Source organism: Mirounga angustirostris, unplaced genomic scaffold (assembly GCF_029215605.1).
Source record: "Mirounga angustirostris isolate CCGP_5_RB_7025 unplaced genomic scaffold, mMirAng1.0.hap1 SCAF_10, whole genome shotgun sequence".
Lineage (NCBI taxonomy): Eukaryota > Metazoa > Chordata > Mammalia > Carnivora > Phocidae > Mirounga > Mirounga angustirostris.
The window spans coordinates 26,711,581-26,730,958 of NW_026991718.1; the positions used below are offsets into that span (position 1 = coordinate 26,711,581).

Here is a 19,378-nt window from a genome sequence, read left to right on the forward strand (position 1 = left end):
CTTCTAACCAATAAAATGCAGCAAAGGTAATGGGATATACAAGGTTATGTGTATATGATTACCTTACATATGGCTAGACATAAACCATCCTGACAGGAGACTCTTCTATAGCTTGCCTGGCCAGATAGGGCTTACCTGGGTCTACTTCTTTAGAGTCTTATAAAGCTTCAGTCGAGGTATTGGCTTGAGCTTTGGTTTTATCTGAGGCTCAACTGGGGAAGGAGCTGCTTCCAAGCTCATGTGATTGTTGGCAACGTCCGTTCCTTGCATGCTTTCAGATTGAGGGCCTCAGTTTTTTGCTGGCTGTTGGAAGGAGGCTACCCCCAGGTTCTTGCCATGTAGTGGTCTCCAGAAGCAGCTCACAACATGGCAGCTTGCTTTTTCAAAGCCAGCAAGGAAGAGAGAATCTCTTGGTCATATTGAATATGACCAGAAGACTCACTTATTTTAACTTGCTGCATCTATTTGGGGGAGATTTTGCACACCATAATTTGTGTTAGAATTCTAAAACTTGTGTTCATGTTCACCTTACAATATCAATATAAACCCATTTTGAATTGCTTTCATTAGTTACATAATTATATGGTTCAGGGGATTATGGAGTGTATTGACTCTATTGTGAATTCAAACAAATACAGTTTTTTAAGTAAGGAAACTGTATGCACTATTAAATTAGCAAGCAACCTACCACTTGGCCTTTACTAGACCAGAGCGACTTTCAAAGCAATAAATTTTAATTTTTGCTCAGCAAATCAATTTCGCTGCCACGTTCTTTCCCCTCCTTCCTTTCTTCCTTCCAAATGTTGCACAAAAATAAGGGAATATTTGGGCACCAATGCTCTTGGAACCCATGGTAATCTCCCTCTGCCTTCAGAAGTGTGTCATGCCCTGTCCCTACAGCGATCTGCTTTCTTTTCTGCATATTTCTTCCCAGCAGTGGCTTTCACAAACCAGCTTATGGTTGGGTTCAAAGGCTTTTCCCAAAGGGACACACAACTGGCAGTAACAGCAAAAAGAAAGTGTCCTTGTTTCAAAATCAATAGAAAAACTTTTACCACAACACCAATTATTATTTCCTTAGTTATGATGACATCAGATTTTAGTCATGACAAAATTGATACTGCTCTAGGCATTTATTATTGGAGAGTCTCAGGATCCTTTTTTTTTTTTTCCTTTATTCCATGGAAACTAGTGCTGTTTTATTTTAGGTGCTTGGCAGTGACAGAATACCAAGAGAGGCCAAAGCCCAAGCTAGTGAAGGCAGGCAGTCTGGTTTAGATTTTCCCACTGAACTTTACCAAGGCTGGGCCTCTCCTGGGAGATATCCTGAACTGTTTCATTTGTGCCGGGATTCTTGGAATTTTGCAAGGTAACTTTAACATTATTGTTTACTGACAATTAGACTAAGTAAAAATAAACTACTGACGAACACAACTCAGTTTTAATGAAATTAATAGAAAAGTTTTATTACCATCCCACTAAGTGTTCTCGTTCCTTCAAAGAGTTGTTAGCTTTTATATTTTATTTTTGTAGTGTAGGTCTCCTTCCTAACCTTCAACCATCTTTTCAGAGTTCCTACTACAATTTAGAGGTCCATCCCTTACCTGCATTCTTTCAGTTAGTCATTCCAGGAGTTCTGATTTATTTTCATTAGAATGATACAATTCAGGGGCGCCTGGGTGGCTCAGTCGTTAAGCGTCTGCCTTCGGCTCAGGTCATGATCCCAGGGTCCTGGGATGGAGCCCCGCATTGGGCTCCCTGCTCCGCGGGAGGCCTGCTTCTCCCTCTCCCACTCCCCCTGCTTGTGTTCCCTCTCTCACTGTGTCTCTCTCTGTCAAATAAATAAATAAAATCTTTAAAAAAAAAAAAAGAATGATACAATTCAAGTCAAAGGAGCACGGTTCCCCACAACGTGTAATCACCTAGCACTTATGCACATTGTGAACAAAGATAGGCTTTTATTAAAAATATCTATAAGGCCTTCAGGTACAGTGTATTCCACTTGAACAAAAATATGCAGATTTTCTTGCATTTTCTTTGACAAGTTTTGCTTGGGTTTCCTCTCTATTATATACATTGAAATTTGTAGGTGACTACAGTAAAAAAGTGTTATTTTCCTCCACTTGCAAAACCAAAATAGTGGAAGAAAGTCCCACATTTCCTTTCCCCACGAGGTCTTTTGACTTTTTCCCCTAATGCCTTTTGAGAGAGTCTATCATTAATTTTAGATTAAGAACACAGAACCTTTCTGTTCCCATACAGGTTTTAATGCTTCATTTTTAGAGATGGCCTATATCAGGAGCTCTGTGAAGCTGTTCTTTGTGAGAAGGAAAACACTTCCCCACAAAAAGAGAAGGGACGTTTCTAGTGAACAATGAAAGCCTGGTAAATAGACTTGGAGTTTCTTTGCGGAGTTCATGCTTTGCACATGGGAGCATGGTTTGCTCCCAGAAACATCCTACCCTGTGGCTGGACATTTACTGGCCAATGTCAACTTGTGTCCCTTTAATCATTTCAGTACATTACAGCTGTTATATCCTGACCACCTTGGACTTCCTTCTTCCTTTCTGCTATTACAACGGGGTCATTCACTCCTTTCTCTCTCTCTGTTTTTTAAAGAAATCTTTTCCTCCCCATCTGTGCCTGGGAATGTACATACTCTTGCTTTTCCCCCACCAGCTCTGGTTGAGCTCATTGTTTAACCTATTCTTTCTAATATACAGGTCTTAGCATGAAGGCTACAAATGGACAGCAAGGGATGGCTGGATCCGAAAACAATAATCAAATCACTAAACCAAAAATAGGGAAATGGGACATTTTGTTTTCCTCCAGAGACTTAATTTCTTCCTGTTTTCTTTGGTTTCATCTTACTTCAGGCCACGTATCATTTTCAAATATACATATTAGTAAAGGTGGCTTTGACTTTTATCTATTTTTATTATGACTACCACAAGTAAGAGAGAGCTTTTGTCTCTCCCTTAAATGCCATCAGCTTGTTCTTGCCACTGCTTTTGCTTTGCTTCAGGTGGCACTTCCACGGTAACAGGGAAATTAGTGTCTTCCTAACATTATATGTAAATATTCTTCTGGTCGTCTAAATAGGAGTCACCAGCATAAAAAGCATTTAGAAGTTTTCCTTATTCTTCCCTAAAACAAAATCAATTCTCTTAAATCCTGTTCAGTTTTATTTTTTTTAATCAGGGTATAATTGACATATAACGTTGTATTAGGTTCAGGTGTACAACATCATGACTCGCTGTTGGTATATATTATGAAATGATCACCACAGTAAGTCGAGTTAGCATCTGCCACCAAACATAGTTACGTTTTTTTCTTGTGATAAGGACTTTTAAGTTCCACTCTTCCAGCAGCTCGCAAATACACATTACAGTGTTATTCACTATAGTCACCAAATCCTTTTCAGAAGGTGGGATATTAATAAAATAATTTTATAGACCACTGCTCCTCATACTGTAGTGAGCATTGGAGTCACCTGGAGTTCACACAGATGGCTGCCCACCCCCCGCCACCCCCTGAGATTCTGATCCAACAGCTACTGAGGCTACTGGTCCACAGAGAGCGGACAGCACGCTGAGTAGCCCCTCCTATCAAGAGATTCTCTGGCTTCCCCTGTGTTGCTTCTCAAAGTGTTCCCCTCATGTAAAGAGCAGCTTGTTAACAGATGGTAAATGTGGGATGACCGACAGAAAATGATAGATGATCAATAGATAACTAATAAAATCATAGGAAGGATCTTAAATAATAACATTTTTTCTTTAAAATTAGTACGTTTTTAAAGATTTTATTTATTTATTTGTCAGAGAGAGAGAGGGAACAAGCAGAGGGAGGGGCCGAGGGAGAGGGAGAAGCAGGCTCCGCGCTGAGCAGGGAGCCCGATGCAGGGCTCGATCCCAGGACCCTGGGATCGTGACCTGAGCCGAAGACAGATGTCCAACCAACTGAGCCACCCAGGCATCCTGAAAATTAGTAAGTTTTTAAAGCATGGGATGCATACTATAAAAAACAAAAGAGCACTAAATATGTCTATCACAAACCAAACTGTCCCCGCATTCCAGATCTGTACTCCCACTTTGCCAAACCAACCAGGTTTAAATATTTTGTTAGAGTATGTGAACACCACATTTAGAAAGAAGTTGAGAATTGCCCTCCACACAGTTGATGCCAGTTGGTACTTTCATCGACTGTTATGGGAATTCTTACTCCTCCACACTCGAATGGTATCAGACAATATCAACATTTGGCTCTGTCCATCTGATATGTGAAAAATGAGATCTAATTTTTATTTTATGTTGTCTATAATTATGAGAGAAGTTAAACAAATTTGAGTAGTGAAACCGTGGACAGTCTTTAGTTTAATGCCAATGGCTGACTGGTCTATAAACTTAGCTTCATCATTTCTTTTAAGCCAAAGTATCTGCTTTTCTCGTCCACCTGTTGATATCTTCCTGTTGTTGAACCTTGCCTCCGAAAGTACTTCAGTTCCTTTCAAATGAAATCAGTGTGGTGATCCCCGTGGTCTGCCCCCTACCTCATTTCCCCCAGGAAATTCACTTTGTAGGTCATTCCCTTGGGAAATGAAGGAGGTGATGTAGGTTTGTGGATGGTATTTTATATAGAAAATGGTACATCTCCAACCCCAAGCTTTGCTTGTGGTAAATGTCAATTTAGCACAACCAAGATGATAGGAAGTTAAACTTTGACTATGGTACCATGACCAAAGCTGAATTTCCCTTAGCTTGTTTATTGGTATTCACTTGAAGGGAACACACACACACACACACACACACACACACACACACCTCAGACTGCTTTTTGAAATCACATACATTTCCTGCCTTCTTCTTTCCTCAGTGCTCTTACGACCAGCCTATTTATAGCCCAGGAAAGGAAAAAGCTCCACTGGAGGCAGGAAAACTAAGTTCAGAAAGAATAGGAGGAAGTGTGCCTGCCATTTAGCCAAACAACCTTTAATTCATTGAGCTCAAAGCTTAGCAGCTTCACTGTCGTCGTGAGGAGTAAACAGCTTGCAAATTTGAGATTTTTTTTCTCTCCCCACTTTTGACCAGCCTTGGGGCTATGGAGGTGATGGCAGCGTTTTAGAAGACAGAACAGAAATCTCTAGGTGTTTTCATGCATGAAGAGAAACTTGTGAGGGGTTGGCGAAGCGGAAAGAAGACAGTTCAACAGAAGGATGAGTTGGAAATGATTCCACATCTGTGAGTTAAGGTAAGTGTCATTTTTAAGACTGTCCATTGTTTTGTCTACATGCATATGGTGAGCAGTGGGCATTAGCCAGAGACAGTATGCATGCTGTGAGGGCAGGGCCTCATGAAAAGCTTGTAAGCTTGCTTATATTTCTGAAGAAATGTAGAAACCTGTCTCCATCAGGACATCTTCAGTTTGTAAGTAACAGTGATAAATACTGCTCTTGAAATAGTAGTTGTTTCCTTAAGATAACTTTATGTCCATTAAGTTTTCTTCTGTTTCATCATCGCCAGGGATTAAATAGTATAAATGATTTTACTGAAGATCATTTTTGAAAAATAATTTCTTGAGTTTGTCTGTCCAGTCCTTTCAAATTGCTGATTAATAATCCATGTACCATTTCTTCGATCACTGCCGGTTTAGAATACATTTAAATTGGCTCTCAAGCAAAAATAGTCAACTTTAGAAAAGTTGCTTTAACTGAAAGTTAAATTTCGTAGAAAAGTAAGTGAAGAGGAAGTTGTTGTTGTTTGTTGTTTTTAATACAAAGCTTCTTTTCCTGGACATTCATTTTCAGACAAAGGAGAACCTTCCAGAAGCACCAAAAACAGCACTGACCAGCTCCAGTGATAGAAAGTGTTCACGATAATTATTTACATTTAAGTTAGGATTTCAAAACATCTGTGTCACATACATTTTCTGAGTGGCCTGAAAATTGCCCCCGGGTTTGGAAGTGGAAAGGTCAAAAGGGAATGGGTTAAATCCAGGAACAGTTGGTGTTGCTCACAAAAACTTGGAAAGCTCCTAGGAACATTCCAAATTCTTTTAACATTCCTTGCCATCAAACAAGTACGTTTGTTTAAGTGATGCACCGTATTTGCATCCACCGCTGAGAATACCCACATTAGTGTCCTGGAGGAACTTGATTAATGTTGTCGCAGGGACAACAAAGGAATACATTTCTAGCGGTCTGTTGAAAAGAAAGAGCAGAAGGAAACGTGTTGCTGTTATTCCGGCTTATCCCAGTTTGAGATTGGTATGTTGAGAATCTGTCACAAGGAGATAGCAAAGCCGGGAGCCAGAGAGGCTGAGCCAGCCAGATTTCCAATGGCATGAGGACGCCAAGCCATGGTTCTGTCTCCACGTGGAGCTCGTTGGCTGCTCTCTTTCCTAGGAGAATTTAAGGGTTATTTTTTTTTCTGATTAGAAAATTAGAATTCATCCTTGGAAACTGTAGTAAAGCATAGTATTCTCGAATAGGGAGAACAAGTTTTCTTCGTTGAACTTCATCCGTACAAAGAAAGAGGTAAATAAAGTTAATCTGGATAAATATGATGGATCTGAAGAAACAAATAAACTCTTAGCACGCATTTCCAAGACACCCCCGTGCTGCCAAGTTAATTCTGAATCTGTTTTATTATTTCCCCAAAGTGAAACCCAAGGTCACTTCATTAATTGTCCCCCATGTGGGTCTAGTGATAGACACAGTGCTGACCGTGATCTTGATTTCGGGAATGTTGAGTTCCCTGCCCTTACGGTTTCAAAACAACTCTCTCATCTGACATATTTACGAGAATAGAAATGGTTTAAACACTGTCGAAGGTTTAAATAATAGAGAAAATTAGGCGTTATGCCTTTTGTTCTAAGAATGTATTTTTTTTTTCACTTTTAGAAATCTTATGGTTGGTCATTGGTTTCTGGAGGCCCCACAGATGCTTATAAATATATTCATGAAATCCCAGTTATTTAAAATAGATTTGGGGGGGATTATTTAATCGTTTCACCAGTTTCTTGATGTACTTTCAAGCTCCTGAGGCTATTTGATGTTAGAGTTAGCTAATTTTAGCTTTTTTATTAATTAAGTAGAAATGTATTGCTTGATTTCCAGCATGACTCTTGTAATTGCTCTGTGTTTGTAGGTTATATGATAGAGCCACCTCTGGCCCTCACATTTAAATACAAGTGAAATCAGATGACTCTAGAGATAGTGTGAAGCGGTGAGAAATGGAAAAGTCAGCACATGTGGTCCATAACTTGTAGGATATGTTGAAGTGGAGTGTGGGGAGAAGCATGCCAAGGTCAGGCGGCTGCGCCCACCTGGCTGTGGGGATGCGGGGGCGGGGCGGGGGGAGTCACATATTGGTTTTAGTGTGTCTCTGATAAGTGGCCTCTAGAGGTTTTCTTTCTCCGATGCCTCATCCCCGCACTCCCTATATTACAGGTTAATAGCAGCACGATACCACTAAAGCATATTTATTAAGTTTCCCTACTTATACAGCAATCTTTACCTTTGCTAACTCAGCATTTACTCTGAGAAAGGGAATTACGTAAGATACAAAGCATCCGACACCACATTCATTATTAACTAAATGAACGGTGTAGAGAGTGGGTACCAGGTAAGGAAGTCCTGGTCCGGGCAGGCTTCGTGGAGTTATGAGGGTGAGCTGACTCGCAGGGCGGAAGAGCTGATGGGAATAGCAAGCGATAAGAGTGTCCAGAACAGGATGGGAGCTGTGTGTGGGGGCCTCTGCACATTCCTATGAGATAGCAATATTCTCGGTGTGCCCAAGGAATAGGACTGTCCGATGGAAAACAGGATTCCCAGTTAAATGGGAATTTCAGAGAGACGACAGACTGTTTTTAGTGTAACGTGGGCCCATTGCACCAGTGTGTGAAGCCAACTGCATGGGACATATGTATTCAGAAATATTATTTGTTGTTTATCTGAAATTCACATGTAACTGGGTGTCCCCTGTTTTAATTTCCTAAATCTGGCAACCGTAGCAGGGAGCTATGAGTCAACAGCTTGACAGGGGCCGGGGCAGTGAGCATATGGGGCCAGAGAGAAGCGTCTGGAGGAGGTTGGGGTCAGACTGGGGTGGGACAGTAATGCCAGACAGAGGAGTTTAGAATCTAATTTAAAGCCACTGGGAAGCCACTGAGGGGCTTTGGAAAGGGAAATGACATCAATAAAATTTGCCCAGTTAAGACAGGACCCAGTGGGGCAAAGAGAACAGGTTGCCAACAGAGAGAAGGGAACCAGATGGAGACACATTAGAGAACAAATCGACCTGTTTTGTAAACTAATTGGCTTTGGTTATAGGAGGAGAGGAAGTGTTAGAGAGGATGTTATGTTTCATGGTCTGTTCTGAGAAAGAGCCAATCAGAGCGATAGCAGCAGGTCAGGGAGTGAGTGAGGGAGAAGAGGACTTTGGTTTTAGTCATCTTAACTTTGATGCCATGATGGACAGCGGGTAGAAATCGGAAGCGACCAGCTGGAAATGGGAAACAGTTTAGGAGGGAGGAGAGAGGCAGAAGAGATCACAATGGGCCAGCACTGATTGGGCATTTCCTACGTGCCAAGCCTGTTATGTCCAGTCTCTTGTTTGATGCTCACAACCGCCCGTAGGCAGGCTGCCTCGCTAGCCACACTTTATAAAAGAGGAAACGGAGGCTCGGAGAGGTTAAGTAATCTGTCCACAACTACCTAGCTAGCGAGAGACAGAGAGTGGAACGCAGGTGTTTAGGAGGCCGAAGCCCGAGATCTGCTCTGAATTCCCCTTCTGCATCTGCAAAGATCTAAAGGCACCAGTTGTTCATGCTGTCACCCAATTTTTTTAAAAATTATATTTTATTATGTTAATCACCATACATTACATCATTAGTTTTTGATGTAGTGTTCCATGATTCATTGTTTGTGCATAACACCCAGTGCTCCATGCAGAATATGCCCTCCTCAATACCCACCACCAGGCTAACCCATCCTCCCACCCCCCTCCCCTCTAGAACCCTCAGTTTGTTTCTCAGAGTCCATAGTCTCTCATGGTTCGTCTCCCCCTCCGATTTCCCCCCTTCATTTTTCCCTTCCTACTATCTTCTTTTTTTTTTTTTTTTAACATATAATGTATTATTTGTTTCAGAGGTACAGGTCTGTGATTTTTAATTGGATTCCTGGTATTTAATTTTTTCTAATGGGTAGCTCTCAGAATTCTGCACCTTTTGGTTAATCTCCCTGAGGAAAAGGGAAGAGTGTATACTCAGAGAATTTCGTATTTCTTTACTTGCATGGTTATTTATTTCCGAAATTGGTTTTCCCTTCAGTGCCTCGTGTTTTACTTTTCCTTGCTTATCTGGTGAATTAAAGATGATGCCGAGGGCGCCTGGGTGGCTCAGTCGTTGGGCGTCTGCCTTCGGCTCAGGTCATGATCCCGGGGTCCTGGGATCGAGTCCCACGTCGGGCTCCCTGCTCGGCGGGAGGCCTGCTTCTCCCTCTCCCACTGCTTGTGTTCCCTCTCTCGCTGTGTCTCTCTCTGTCAAATAAATAAATAAAATCTTTAAAAAAATAAAATAAAATAAAGCTGATGCCGAAAACTGGCCCATGAATGTTAAACTCTTTTCTCTGTCCCCGGCTTCCCTCTAGTGGCCGTCCCAGGTAATGATGCCCAGGCCAGGCAGGGACAGAGCAGGCAGCTGCTGGAAGCAAGGTCTTTAGGAAACCAATTCACTGAATCACTGCAGAATCATCTGCGGGCTCCTAAATGGTTTGGAGGCTAGTTGTGCTTGGAGATTCTGGAAAAGGACTTTGTGGAGTTACATACACCCTTACAGTTGGTTGGCCTGAAGGACATTTTGAATAGACTAGTTTCATATTTATCTTAAACTTTGTAAGCATGAAAAATACGTCACTTTCTTATCTTGTTAGGAGGGTACATAGTAGCAAGTTTGGTTATTAAGCTTTTAATGCACATATCTGCTTTTATTGTTAAGAGAGTTTCCTAGGCCTTTTATTCTAAATGTTTACTTCAAGATACACAGTATAGTTTTTAGTCAGAAGTGAGTAATGTATCTTTTAGGAATATATCTTAAGGAAAATATTCATAGATTGAGACCAAAATATATGTGAAAGAATGTGTGTCTATTTGTAATGGACAAATTTTGGACAAATATACAAAATGAGGAAATCGTCAAGTAATGTTCCACAATGTGGAATTTTATATAGCCATTAATTAAAATATTTAATGTTTTTAGTAAATGGTAAGTGAAAAACAAGGCAAAAAATTATATACACGGTGTGAACTCATTTGCTTAACATATATGTTTATATGAAGAAGAGTTAATTAAAAATTTACATATCAAAATATTAACAATAGGAATCTCTCCTTGGTGAGATAATGGGGATTTTTATTTTCTACTTTGTCTCTGGGATAAGCATTTTCTCCAAGATAAGTATGTACTACTCTTATAATCAGGAACAAAAACCAGTGTGTTTAAAAAAAAGTGGAGAGCCAAGTCCCAGGGTTGATTTCTTGCTGTCATGGCTGACAATAATGTCTGAGCTAACTCAGCCCCATTTACAGCCTCTTTGCCCAGTAAAGAGCTGTATCCTGTTTGTGACAGCATAATTCATTGTAATGGAAAAGATTATGATGCACTAGCCTGGTCTGTGACTTCACTATATTCATCAGCAACAGGAAACAAAGACACACACTTTTTTTTTTCATAATTGTTTTAGTAATAATTGACAATTGGAGGAAATGAATGGCAGAAAACAATTATGGGCAGACAAGCTGGTCAGCAGATCAGACTGGGCAATGCCAAAGGGAGCAGTGACCCCCAGTATGTTTTTGATTCAGGAATCTGGTAATCCCACATCAGGGGTTTGGTACTAAACTTTTTATGTATATCAACACTCGGGGTCAGTGTGAACTTTTCCGTGTGTGTGTGTGTGTGTGTGTGTGTGTGTCTCCTCTAATAATAAACTAGCCATTGGTTGGTTGCCCATACATAAAATTCTAAAAGTTTTATTTTCTATTAAATGGAAAAATATCAAATTCATAGTTCTGTCTTCCATGAAATGATCCCTGGTCTTCATTTTAGCAGCAATGGTTGGGGGAACAAACAACAAAAACTCAAAGCAAGTGAATTCATGATTCACTCTGTAGTGGAATGAGCACAATTAGCAACCAGAGAGCTCAAGTGAAGGCTGCATCATCAACTAGGAAAGAGCGAAGTGAGGCAGGTATTCCGTACGCTGTAGAAACATTTCTCTTCCCTAGTGGCTTGTGTCTATAAGCATAACTTCACTGTCAGGTTGAGTACTCTTGAAATTCTTTGGGTGGAGAAACTAAACATGCAGGGTGTGTTTTAACCTTTACTCCAAGTCAGATTCTTCTCTGATTAGCCTGATATGGAGCACAATTCCACAGTAGCTCTTGCTTCCAATCTTAAAGACCACTTACAGGTCATGCTGTTTGCTGTGGAGGCCTCTAGACCAGTGCTGTCCAGTAGAAATATAACCTGAGCCACAAATGTCTTTTTGTATTTTCTAGTTGTGTGTATGTGTGTGTGTGTGTGTATTACTAAAGATTTCTTTCTTTGTACTAAGTTGTATGCATTATTAGAAACACAATGTTCATAATGCTTTCTGAAAGTTAGTTTTATTTATTTATTTTTAAAGATTTTATTTATTTATTCATGAGAGACCGAGAGAAACAGAGGGAGAAGCAGGCTCCCAAGGAGCGGGAAGCCCGATACGGGACTCGATCCCAGGACCCTGGAATCATGACCTGAGCCGAAGGCAGACGCTCAGACCATCTGAGCCACCCAGGCGCCCGAAAGTTAGTTTTAGACTGTGTAATGAAATCATTCCTATGCCTCAATACACTTGAAAACATCATTAGAAAATAAGGTTTCTTACCATCATGTAACCCAGATTTCAAAAACGGGGAGTTTTTCAAAAATAAATAAAAAGAAACAGAATTAATTTTTGAAGAGTTTATTTCTTAGGATGAGAGAGAGAAGGCATGAGCAGGGAGAGAGAGACTCTCAAGCAGACGCCCCACTGAGCCACTCAATCCCAGAACCCTGAGATCATGACCTGAGCCGAAATCAAGAGTTGTCTGCTTAACTGACGGAGCCACCCAGGTGCACCCGAATAGAATTAGTCTTTAAAATGTAGTTATTTAACCCAATATGTCAAAACATCATCATTTTGACAAGTAACCAATATAAAAGATTGTTAGTGAGATAGTCTACCTTTTTTGGGGGTGAGGGGCAAGTCTTTGATATCCAGTGTATATTTTACTCTTAACACACATTCCGCTAGGACAAGGCTCATTTTTACGTGCTGATCAGATTCAGGGGCCTGGTGGTTGCTGTATTAGTGCAGATCTGAACAGAAAAGCTATAGTTACATAAAGAGCATGTGAAGTTCGGCTTGCGGCATCCTCCTCTCTGTTCGGGACTCGGTGACACTTGTGATTAATGCAGCTGTGGCCACTCTCACAGGTAGTGACTAAAACTGAATGGCTGAAAAGCAAGCAAAAGATGGGCAGTTTTCGAATTTCTGCCCATTAGAGCAATGCAGTTGTTCATTTAGACCGTGTAACTAATGGATGCTTTAATACAGAAGAGGGTAATGGAGGTTTTGAAAAACTCCACATTTTTGAAATCTGGGTTACATGATGGTAAGAAACCTTATGTAACCTAATGATGTTTTCAAGTGAATTTAGGCATAGGAATGATTTCATTACACAGCCTAAAACTAACTTTCAGAAAGCATTATGAACATTGTGTTTTAATAACGCATACAACTTATTACAAAGAAAGAAATATTTAGTAATTCACACACACACACACACGCACGCACGCACACTCCTTCTAGCATTGTGATCGCTTGCTGATGTCTTTTCGGCATTCTGCATTGTCTTCTGTGAAGAGTAGGAAGTATGCTTTAATAATCTTGTATAACTCCTATGCCCTGGGGACTCTCATGCCAGTCAGCTGGAGCGATAAAGATAGCTCTGTGCGCTAACGATGGGGATACAAAAATAGAACCGGTGGAAGTGGGTCCAACTAAAAGACTGTGGGTTCTTGTGGCCCCCCCAGTGGCAGAGAGCTGGAGACAAGGGCCCCGAAGTCCTGGCAATGAGTCTCAGCCCCCTGGACCCATCGTAGTCTGGGTTCACTTCTTATTCCATGAGGGTCTGTTTATAAAAGCTAGATTTAAAGCAGTCAGAAAACTCGAAGGTCAAAATAAAAGTTAGACATTTAAAATGTAAATAATGACCATCCATCGCATGATTTACAAATTGGTAGTGCTCCAGAAGCCTGTTTGTAAGAATTTTCTTGGCCCTCTGAATTCACTTTCCATTTTTCCCATAGAAACAAAGTCATAAAAAAAAAAAAAAGAAACAAAGTCATAAATAGTGATGGGGTATGCGCACCTAAAATACTGTGTACTGGGACACCTGGGGGGCTCAGTCAGGTAAGCGTCTGCCTTGGGCTCGGGTCATGATCTCAGGGTCCTGGGATCGAGCCCCTGCTCGGCGGGGAGCCTGCTTCTCCCTGTGCCTGCAACTCCCCCTGCTTGTGCTCTCTCTCTCTCTCTGACAAATAAACAAAATCTAAAACAATAAATAAATAAATAAAATTAAGTAAAATAAAATACTGTGTACTTACAATGAAATTATTACAATGTATTTACTTTATATTCACAATATATTACATTAAATTTTTATTCTTTATTAAATCATGATTAATATAATCTTTTATATACATATTTATATGATATATTTATATATCATATAAATTATATATTTATAATTTTTATAAATCTGTTAAATTACTATAATGCATTTATAATGAACTATAGTTATTAATGTATCACTTCTACATTAGTATATCATACATTAATAATGTTAGTAATTACATTAATACATTAATCATCTATGAATAATTAAAACAAAAAAAGAATATGCTGAATCAAGGCACACGTCACCTTATATCCGAAGCAACAAGCGCTGGTAGGGAAGCGAGTCACACCAGGCACGGGAACAAGTATAAAATAGATATCATACTTATTTTGTCCCTTAATGTCAGTAGGAAAGCAGATTCACTGCAAAATGAGGCAACAGGTGGAATTCTTTCCTAAGGAGGCTGCCTTACCTCTGTGACCTGTCGGTGGAGACAGCTTTTCATTTGGATGTCTGAACCTTGGATTTGCCTTTTCCTTAAGGATGAAGTACATCTAGCACTGCCCTTAGTGTGTAGCCATAATTAGGATCTTTTTTTTGTTCCCAAGTAGGGTGAGGTTTTCCTAAGTAACATTTGGCCGAGAGGAAGGTGGAGAGAAAGGTTGCAGTGAAGGAGACTATGTGGGCCCATGAAACAGAGATTCATGCACAGTTGCTCAGTTCTCCAAAGGAGAAAGGAACCCAGAGCACCAGGGACTCTGCTTTGGATCTGGGTTTTTTTCCTGCAGCCTCCAGGGTGGGAGAGGGGAGGGGAGCGAGGTGTGTGCAGCTGGTCTCTGCATGTAGAGAACACTCTCTGACTCTGTTTCTTCTATCTTCGTGAGTGCCATAAACTCTTGGATCCTACGGAAAGGACCATGGCTTTTTCTCATCACTAGTAAATGAAGAGCGGGTGGCATAGTAAGGCATTAACTGCCCTTTGGGCAAGGTCAAGGGCCACCGGTTGGTTTCACAAATCAGCAAGAGAATTCAAGACCATATAGGTGGGGTGGAGATCATGTATGTAGCTCAAGAACAGGAGCCTAGGCCAGGAGAATAAAGTATTCCTGTGACTTCTCTCTTCTGGAACGCCTTCCTGTCCTTCCTTCTGGCTGGGAACTGGGGCTGTCTCTCTGGTCAGGGAGGTCCGCCAACAGATCAAGGGTGGGTGCTGTGCTGCGTGCTGCTCAAAGGGGCAGGCCACGTCTGGAGCATGCACATCTGGGTTTTCTGTATCCGAAGTGACCCCTATCCCTCTTGACTGATGATCCCATCCTTCTTCAGGATCCTCTCTCAATTTCTTTGGCTTCTAGGACGTTTCCTTTAAAACCTTCACATTTTTTCTTTGCTGTGGAAACTACGACCCAGACTACCTAAATCCGCTGCCCATATGAGTTACCCATTTGATTTCTCGAATTCCACTGCTGAAATTCTCAGTGTGTCTTCTGGCACACCTTTGTTTTCTCATTTCTCTTTCAAGATTTTAAACCCATAAAATCAGCCGCTCTGTCCTCGACCCTACTGAAAGTATAATGTCAGAAACTTTCTAAATGATGCAGGAAATAACCTCTTTCCACTTTTATTCCTCTTGATCCCTGCACCATTTACTATCCTAAAATTGTCCTCTATTGAAATCTGAGATGCCCCATTGTTCCTGTTTTCTTTCAATCTTGATGAGTGTTTTCTTTTTTTCTTTGCCCTCAATTGCAGCCATTTACTAGAGGTCCTTGTCTTCCATTTCTCTCTAAATCCTTTGTCCCTCAGAGAGCTCGTTCATGGCTTCCATATGTAAAGAACTCTACCCTTGCTTCTCTAGCTCTGAGGGGATTGTAGCCTGCATTCTAGGACCAGGTGTCTGTCTGTGTGCTTCTACTCGATGTTCTGTCCTCCCTTCAAACTTAGCACGTCCAAACTGAAAATCCTACCCTTCTCCCCTTAGCTATGCAGCCTCCCTGTGTTCTTTCCTTTGATGGTGACATCATCCCATCTGTGTTGGACCCATCTTTCCTCCATCTTGTTCTTCACCTCCTGGTAGCCCAGTAGGTCATCCTTCCTGTTAAATGTGTCTCACATTCCGTTCCTCCCTTCCTGTCACTACTGCTTCCCTTGTCCTTTTTACCTAAATCCGGGACTCTATCGGTAGCCGTCCAGCTGATTTCCTTCCCTCAGGCTCTCCCCTTCCCTCACACTCACCTCTCCACACTTCTGAGAGAATAATCTGTCTTGGAGGGTGTTATACTTTGTGAAGTTAACATTTGTTGAGTAGAGCCCTGTAGAGTTGCTGGATGGTGAGCAAAACAGAAGACCGCAACAGAAACTGAAAGAGAGAGATTTACTACTTACAGGTCCTGGAGGAAGCACACCGCATACCTTGAGGGGCTACACAAGGAGGTCAAGGTGGGGTGCAGGCACAGGACCTGAGCACATGCCTTTGTTAGAGGCTGTGGGTGGCATGCTTTGGGGTTCCTGGGTTAAGGCCAGATTGGTCGATTCAACCAAAAAGTGTGGCTTTTTGTAAGTCCCACCAGGTCTTACGTGGTCTTACCAGGGTAGCATGAGGGAAGGCCTTGGGAGGCTGGGAGACTGTTTATCACAAGGGTCTTTAGGGAGGTCCTATCAGGAACTTACGTTAACCTGTCACTCTGCAGGTTGTTATCCAGGGCAGGCCCTTGCGTGAGGGGCTGGTGTCTGTTAGCTAAACTCTTGACACAAGGCTGCAGACGGCCTGGGATCTTAGCCAAGGTTGAGGAAATGGAAATACATTCAGCGTAGCTACATTGGTTATAAGAAAACGTGTATGTCATGGAAGCACAAGAAATGAAGTGGAGAACGGCAGGGGCCTCCCTCCAGAAACTCGGTGATCAGATTCTGAGGCCATGAATTCTGGAACATGATGGTTTCTACCTCCATTCCTCAGAGGCTCTGCTCACCTCCCCCAACCCCAGCTGCTCTTCCTGCCTCTACCTCAGCAAGCACAGCATGGAGGATGTCCATCAGCTCCTCAGTTTGAAGGTTCTTTTTTTTTTTTTTAAAGATTTTATTTATTCATTCATGACAGACAGAGAGAGAGAGAGAGGCAGAGGGAGAAGCAGGCTCCCAAGGAGCAGGGAGCCCGATGCGGGACTCGATCCCAGGACCCTGAGATCATGACCTGAGCCGAAGGCAAGATGCTTAACCATCTGAGCCACCCAGGCGCCCCAGTTTGAAGGTTCTTTTTATTCAAGCACTGATCGAAATGGATACATCTCTTGCTTTCCATTCCAAATTCCCTTGAGAAAGAATCTGATTATCAGACTGGCCTAAACTTGCCTCAGGTATCCATTCCTTGTCTAGGCATTTATGACCTTGAGAGAGGAATCACAGGACAAATCCAGAGGATGGGGGCAGTTTTTAGAAGAGGCTCATGCTTGTGAAGCTATGTCTTACACACCTGGCTGTCAGGTGTAATAGAGCATTTTACTTTTTTACTTCTCTCTGCCAGACCCTAGCCAACAACATGTCTCCTAAATGTGCCTGAACATATCGTTCTCTCTGTGGATTTTCCTGTGCTGATCTAGGAGACTAGAATTCTGCCACTCCCCCTTCTTTCTCTCAATCAAATCCTATAGGCTTCCAGACCCAGCACACATCTGCCCCGTTTGATGAAGCCATCATCAGTCTTCAGGGACATTGCCCTCTTCCGACGTGCTATGACACGCTATCACATGATGTTTGGTGATATTTCTTTAATTCAGTCGTTAGATGCCTGGATGGTTCATTTTCCAGGACTTTCTTCTCTCATCAACTGAATTATAAATTCCTTGAGGTATAAGCCATAGGAGGATCACTGGGACCATCTATCTGCTGGTTATCATACATATAAAGAGAAAATAAAATTTTAAGAGTGGTGTGATTAGCGTTGATCTTATTTTTCTTCTTTGTGCTTTTCTATACTTTTCAGATAGCTTGTGGTGAACATACATGAGTTTTGAAATCACACACATACAAAGAAACACAAGTCACTTTTCAAAAACCGTAACTATTCCAAATAGGAGCAAGTTGATCCCTGATACCTCTACATAAAGTTGGGTTATCTGTGCTTTTCTAAGTTCTGTTATGTATATAACCTTATAACTTAGGAAAGTCATATGGGAAGAGGGATAATTTTGAAATCTGGAGCACAAGACTGGGAAAGGTGGCCATGGTAGAGAGCCTGGGAGAGGCCGGGCCCACAAGGACTACCACAGAGGGTTGAGTATTTTGAAGAGTGATGATTGTATTGTACAGTGAAAGAAGGGTGTAGCACAAACATTTAACTCCTCTTCTGCTTTCTGTGATCCCATTCAAATGAGATCACGGGGTTTGGTGTACGTGTGTGTGTTTTTAAAGTCACAAATACACAGTGACAATATTTGGAAAACTGGGAAACAGTTGGCTACTAATTCAACAATAGAAATGAGAAAATTAATCCAATTTGCACTGGAGAACCTTTCCAAGACCCAGGAATTAGTGACACCAGGTACCCTTGAAACTGTAGTTTCAAATTGGTGAAGATGAGGCCAATGTGAGGAGGACCGGTTTGAAATCTTCTTAAAAAGCAGTTAGCTTGGGTTGCCTGGGTGGCTCAGTGAGTTAAGCATTGGCCTTCGGCTCATGATCCTGGGGGCCTGGGATCGAGCCCCAAACACCGTGTCGGGCTCCCTGCTCAGCGGGAAGCCTGCTTCTCCCTCTCCCTCTGCAGCTCCCCCGGCTTGTGTGTGCACGCTCTTTCTCTCTGACAAATAAATAAATAAAATCTTTAAAAAAAAAAGCAGTTAGCTTTCCAGATCCCCTCCCCAGCTTCACACAGTTGGGAGACTGCTCCTCTCTCACCATAGCAGGATTCTGGCAGTTTGTTCTCTCAAGAAGTTAAAACATGGGGTGTGTAGACTGGGGAGCCTGGTCTTTGGATAGGGCCCAGATGAAGTAAGGCATTTTATACCTAAAACTAGAGAATTAATTGAAGGTTGACACCAGCCCTCTACTCCCAGCTCCTAGAATTGTATAGGCATAGCAGAAAATGTGACTGCTAATAGGTTCTAGGTTTTGTGTCTTAAGATTTGGCCGCAGGAAAATGGATGTTCTGGCTCCAGGTCTGAAAAGCATGGGGCAGTGAGTCATCATAGGTTAGGGAATCATCTGCCTGAATCAAATCAGATGTTCATCCCTGAAACGCTCAAATGTGGCCAAAGCAAGAGAAGGATTAAGACTACTCCACTTTGGGTCTCATGCCCATCCCTGGACCAATAAACTTAGTCCAAAATACCAAAGAAGTTCCAAAGGTAGGAGGGGCAGATGAGGTTGTCACTAAGAATGGGCATGTTAGGCATGTCATAAATGTCAGCTGAAACTCCTTAACCTCCTCTGGAGGCAAGGATCTTATGTCGGCAAAGGTACTATGAAGCCTTAAAGCTGTCTTACCAATGTAAGAAATGAGTACACTTTGCATTTCCACAATATATGATGGGTTTCAAAGTACTTCGTTTCATTAGCTTTCCAGAAACACCTGCGAGACAGATACCGTCATTCCCACTTTATTGATGATTAGGGGGACTCCTAATGGTAATGGGGTGGACTGATTACTATCGCTCAACTAGATTAAGGCAGAGCTGGTAGGAGAA

At 41.8% G+C, this 19,378-nt stretch overlaps 1 protein-coding gene across 5 annotated transcripts in view; it reads left to right on the forward strand.

The window, feature by feature from the left end:
* The first annotated feature begins 4,962 nt into the window (after positions 1–4,962).
* Positions 4,963–19,378, forward strand: part of RASGRP3 (RAS guanyl releasing protein 3) — a 104,875-nt gene continuing 90,459 nt past the window's right edge. For 2 of the 5 annotated variants that reach the window (XM_064572098.1, XM_045884396.3), the window contains exon 1: positions 4,967–5,247. The gene's annotated coding sequence lies outside the window, so the exon portion shown is untranslated. Of the gene's footprint in view, positions 5,248–5,803; positions 6,533–19,378 lie in introns of all 5 variants that reach the window. The other 3 variants (XM_064572099.1, XM_064572102.1, XM_064572101.1) reach the window with 3 other exon arrangements.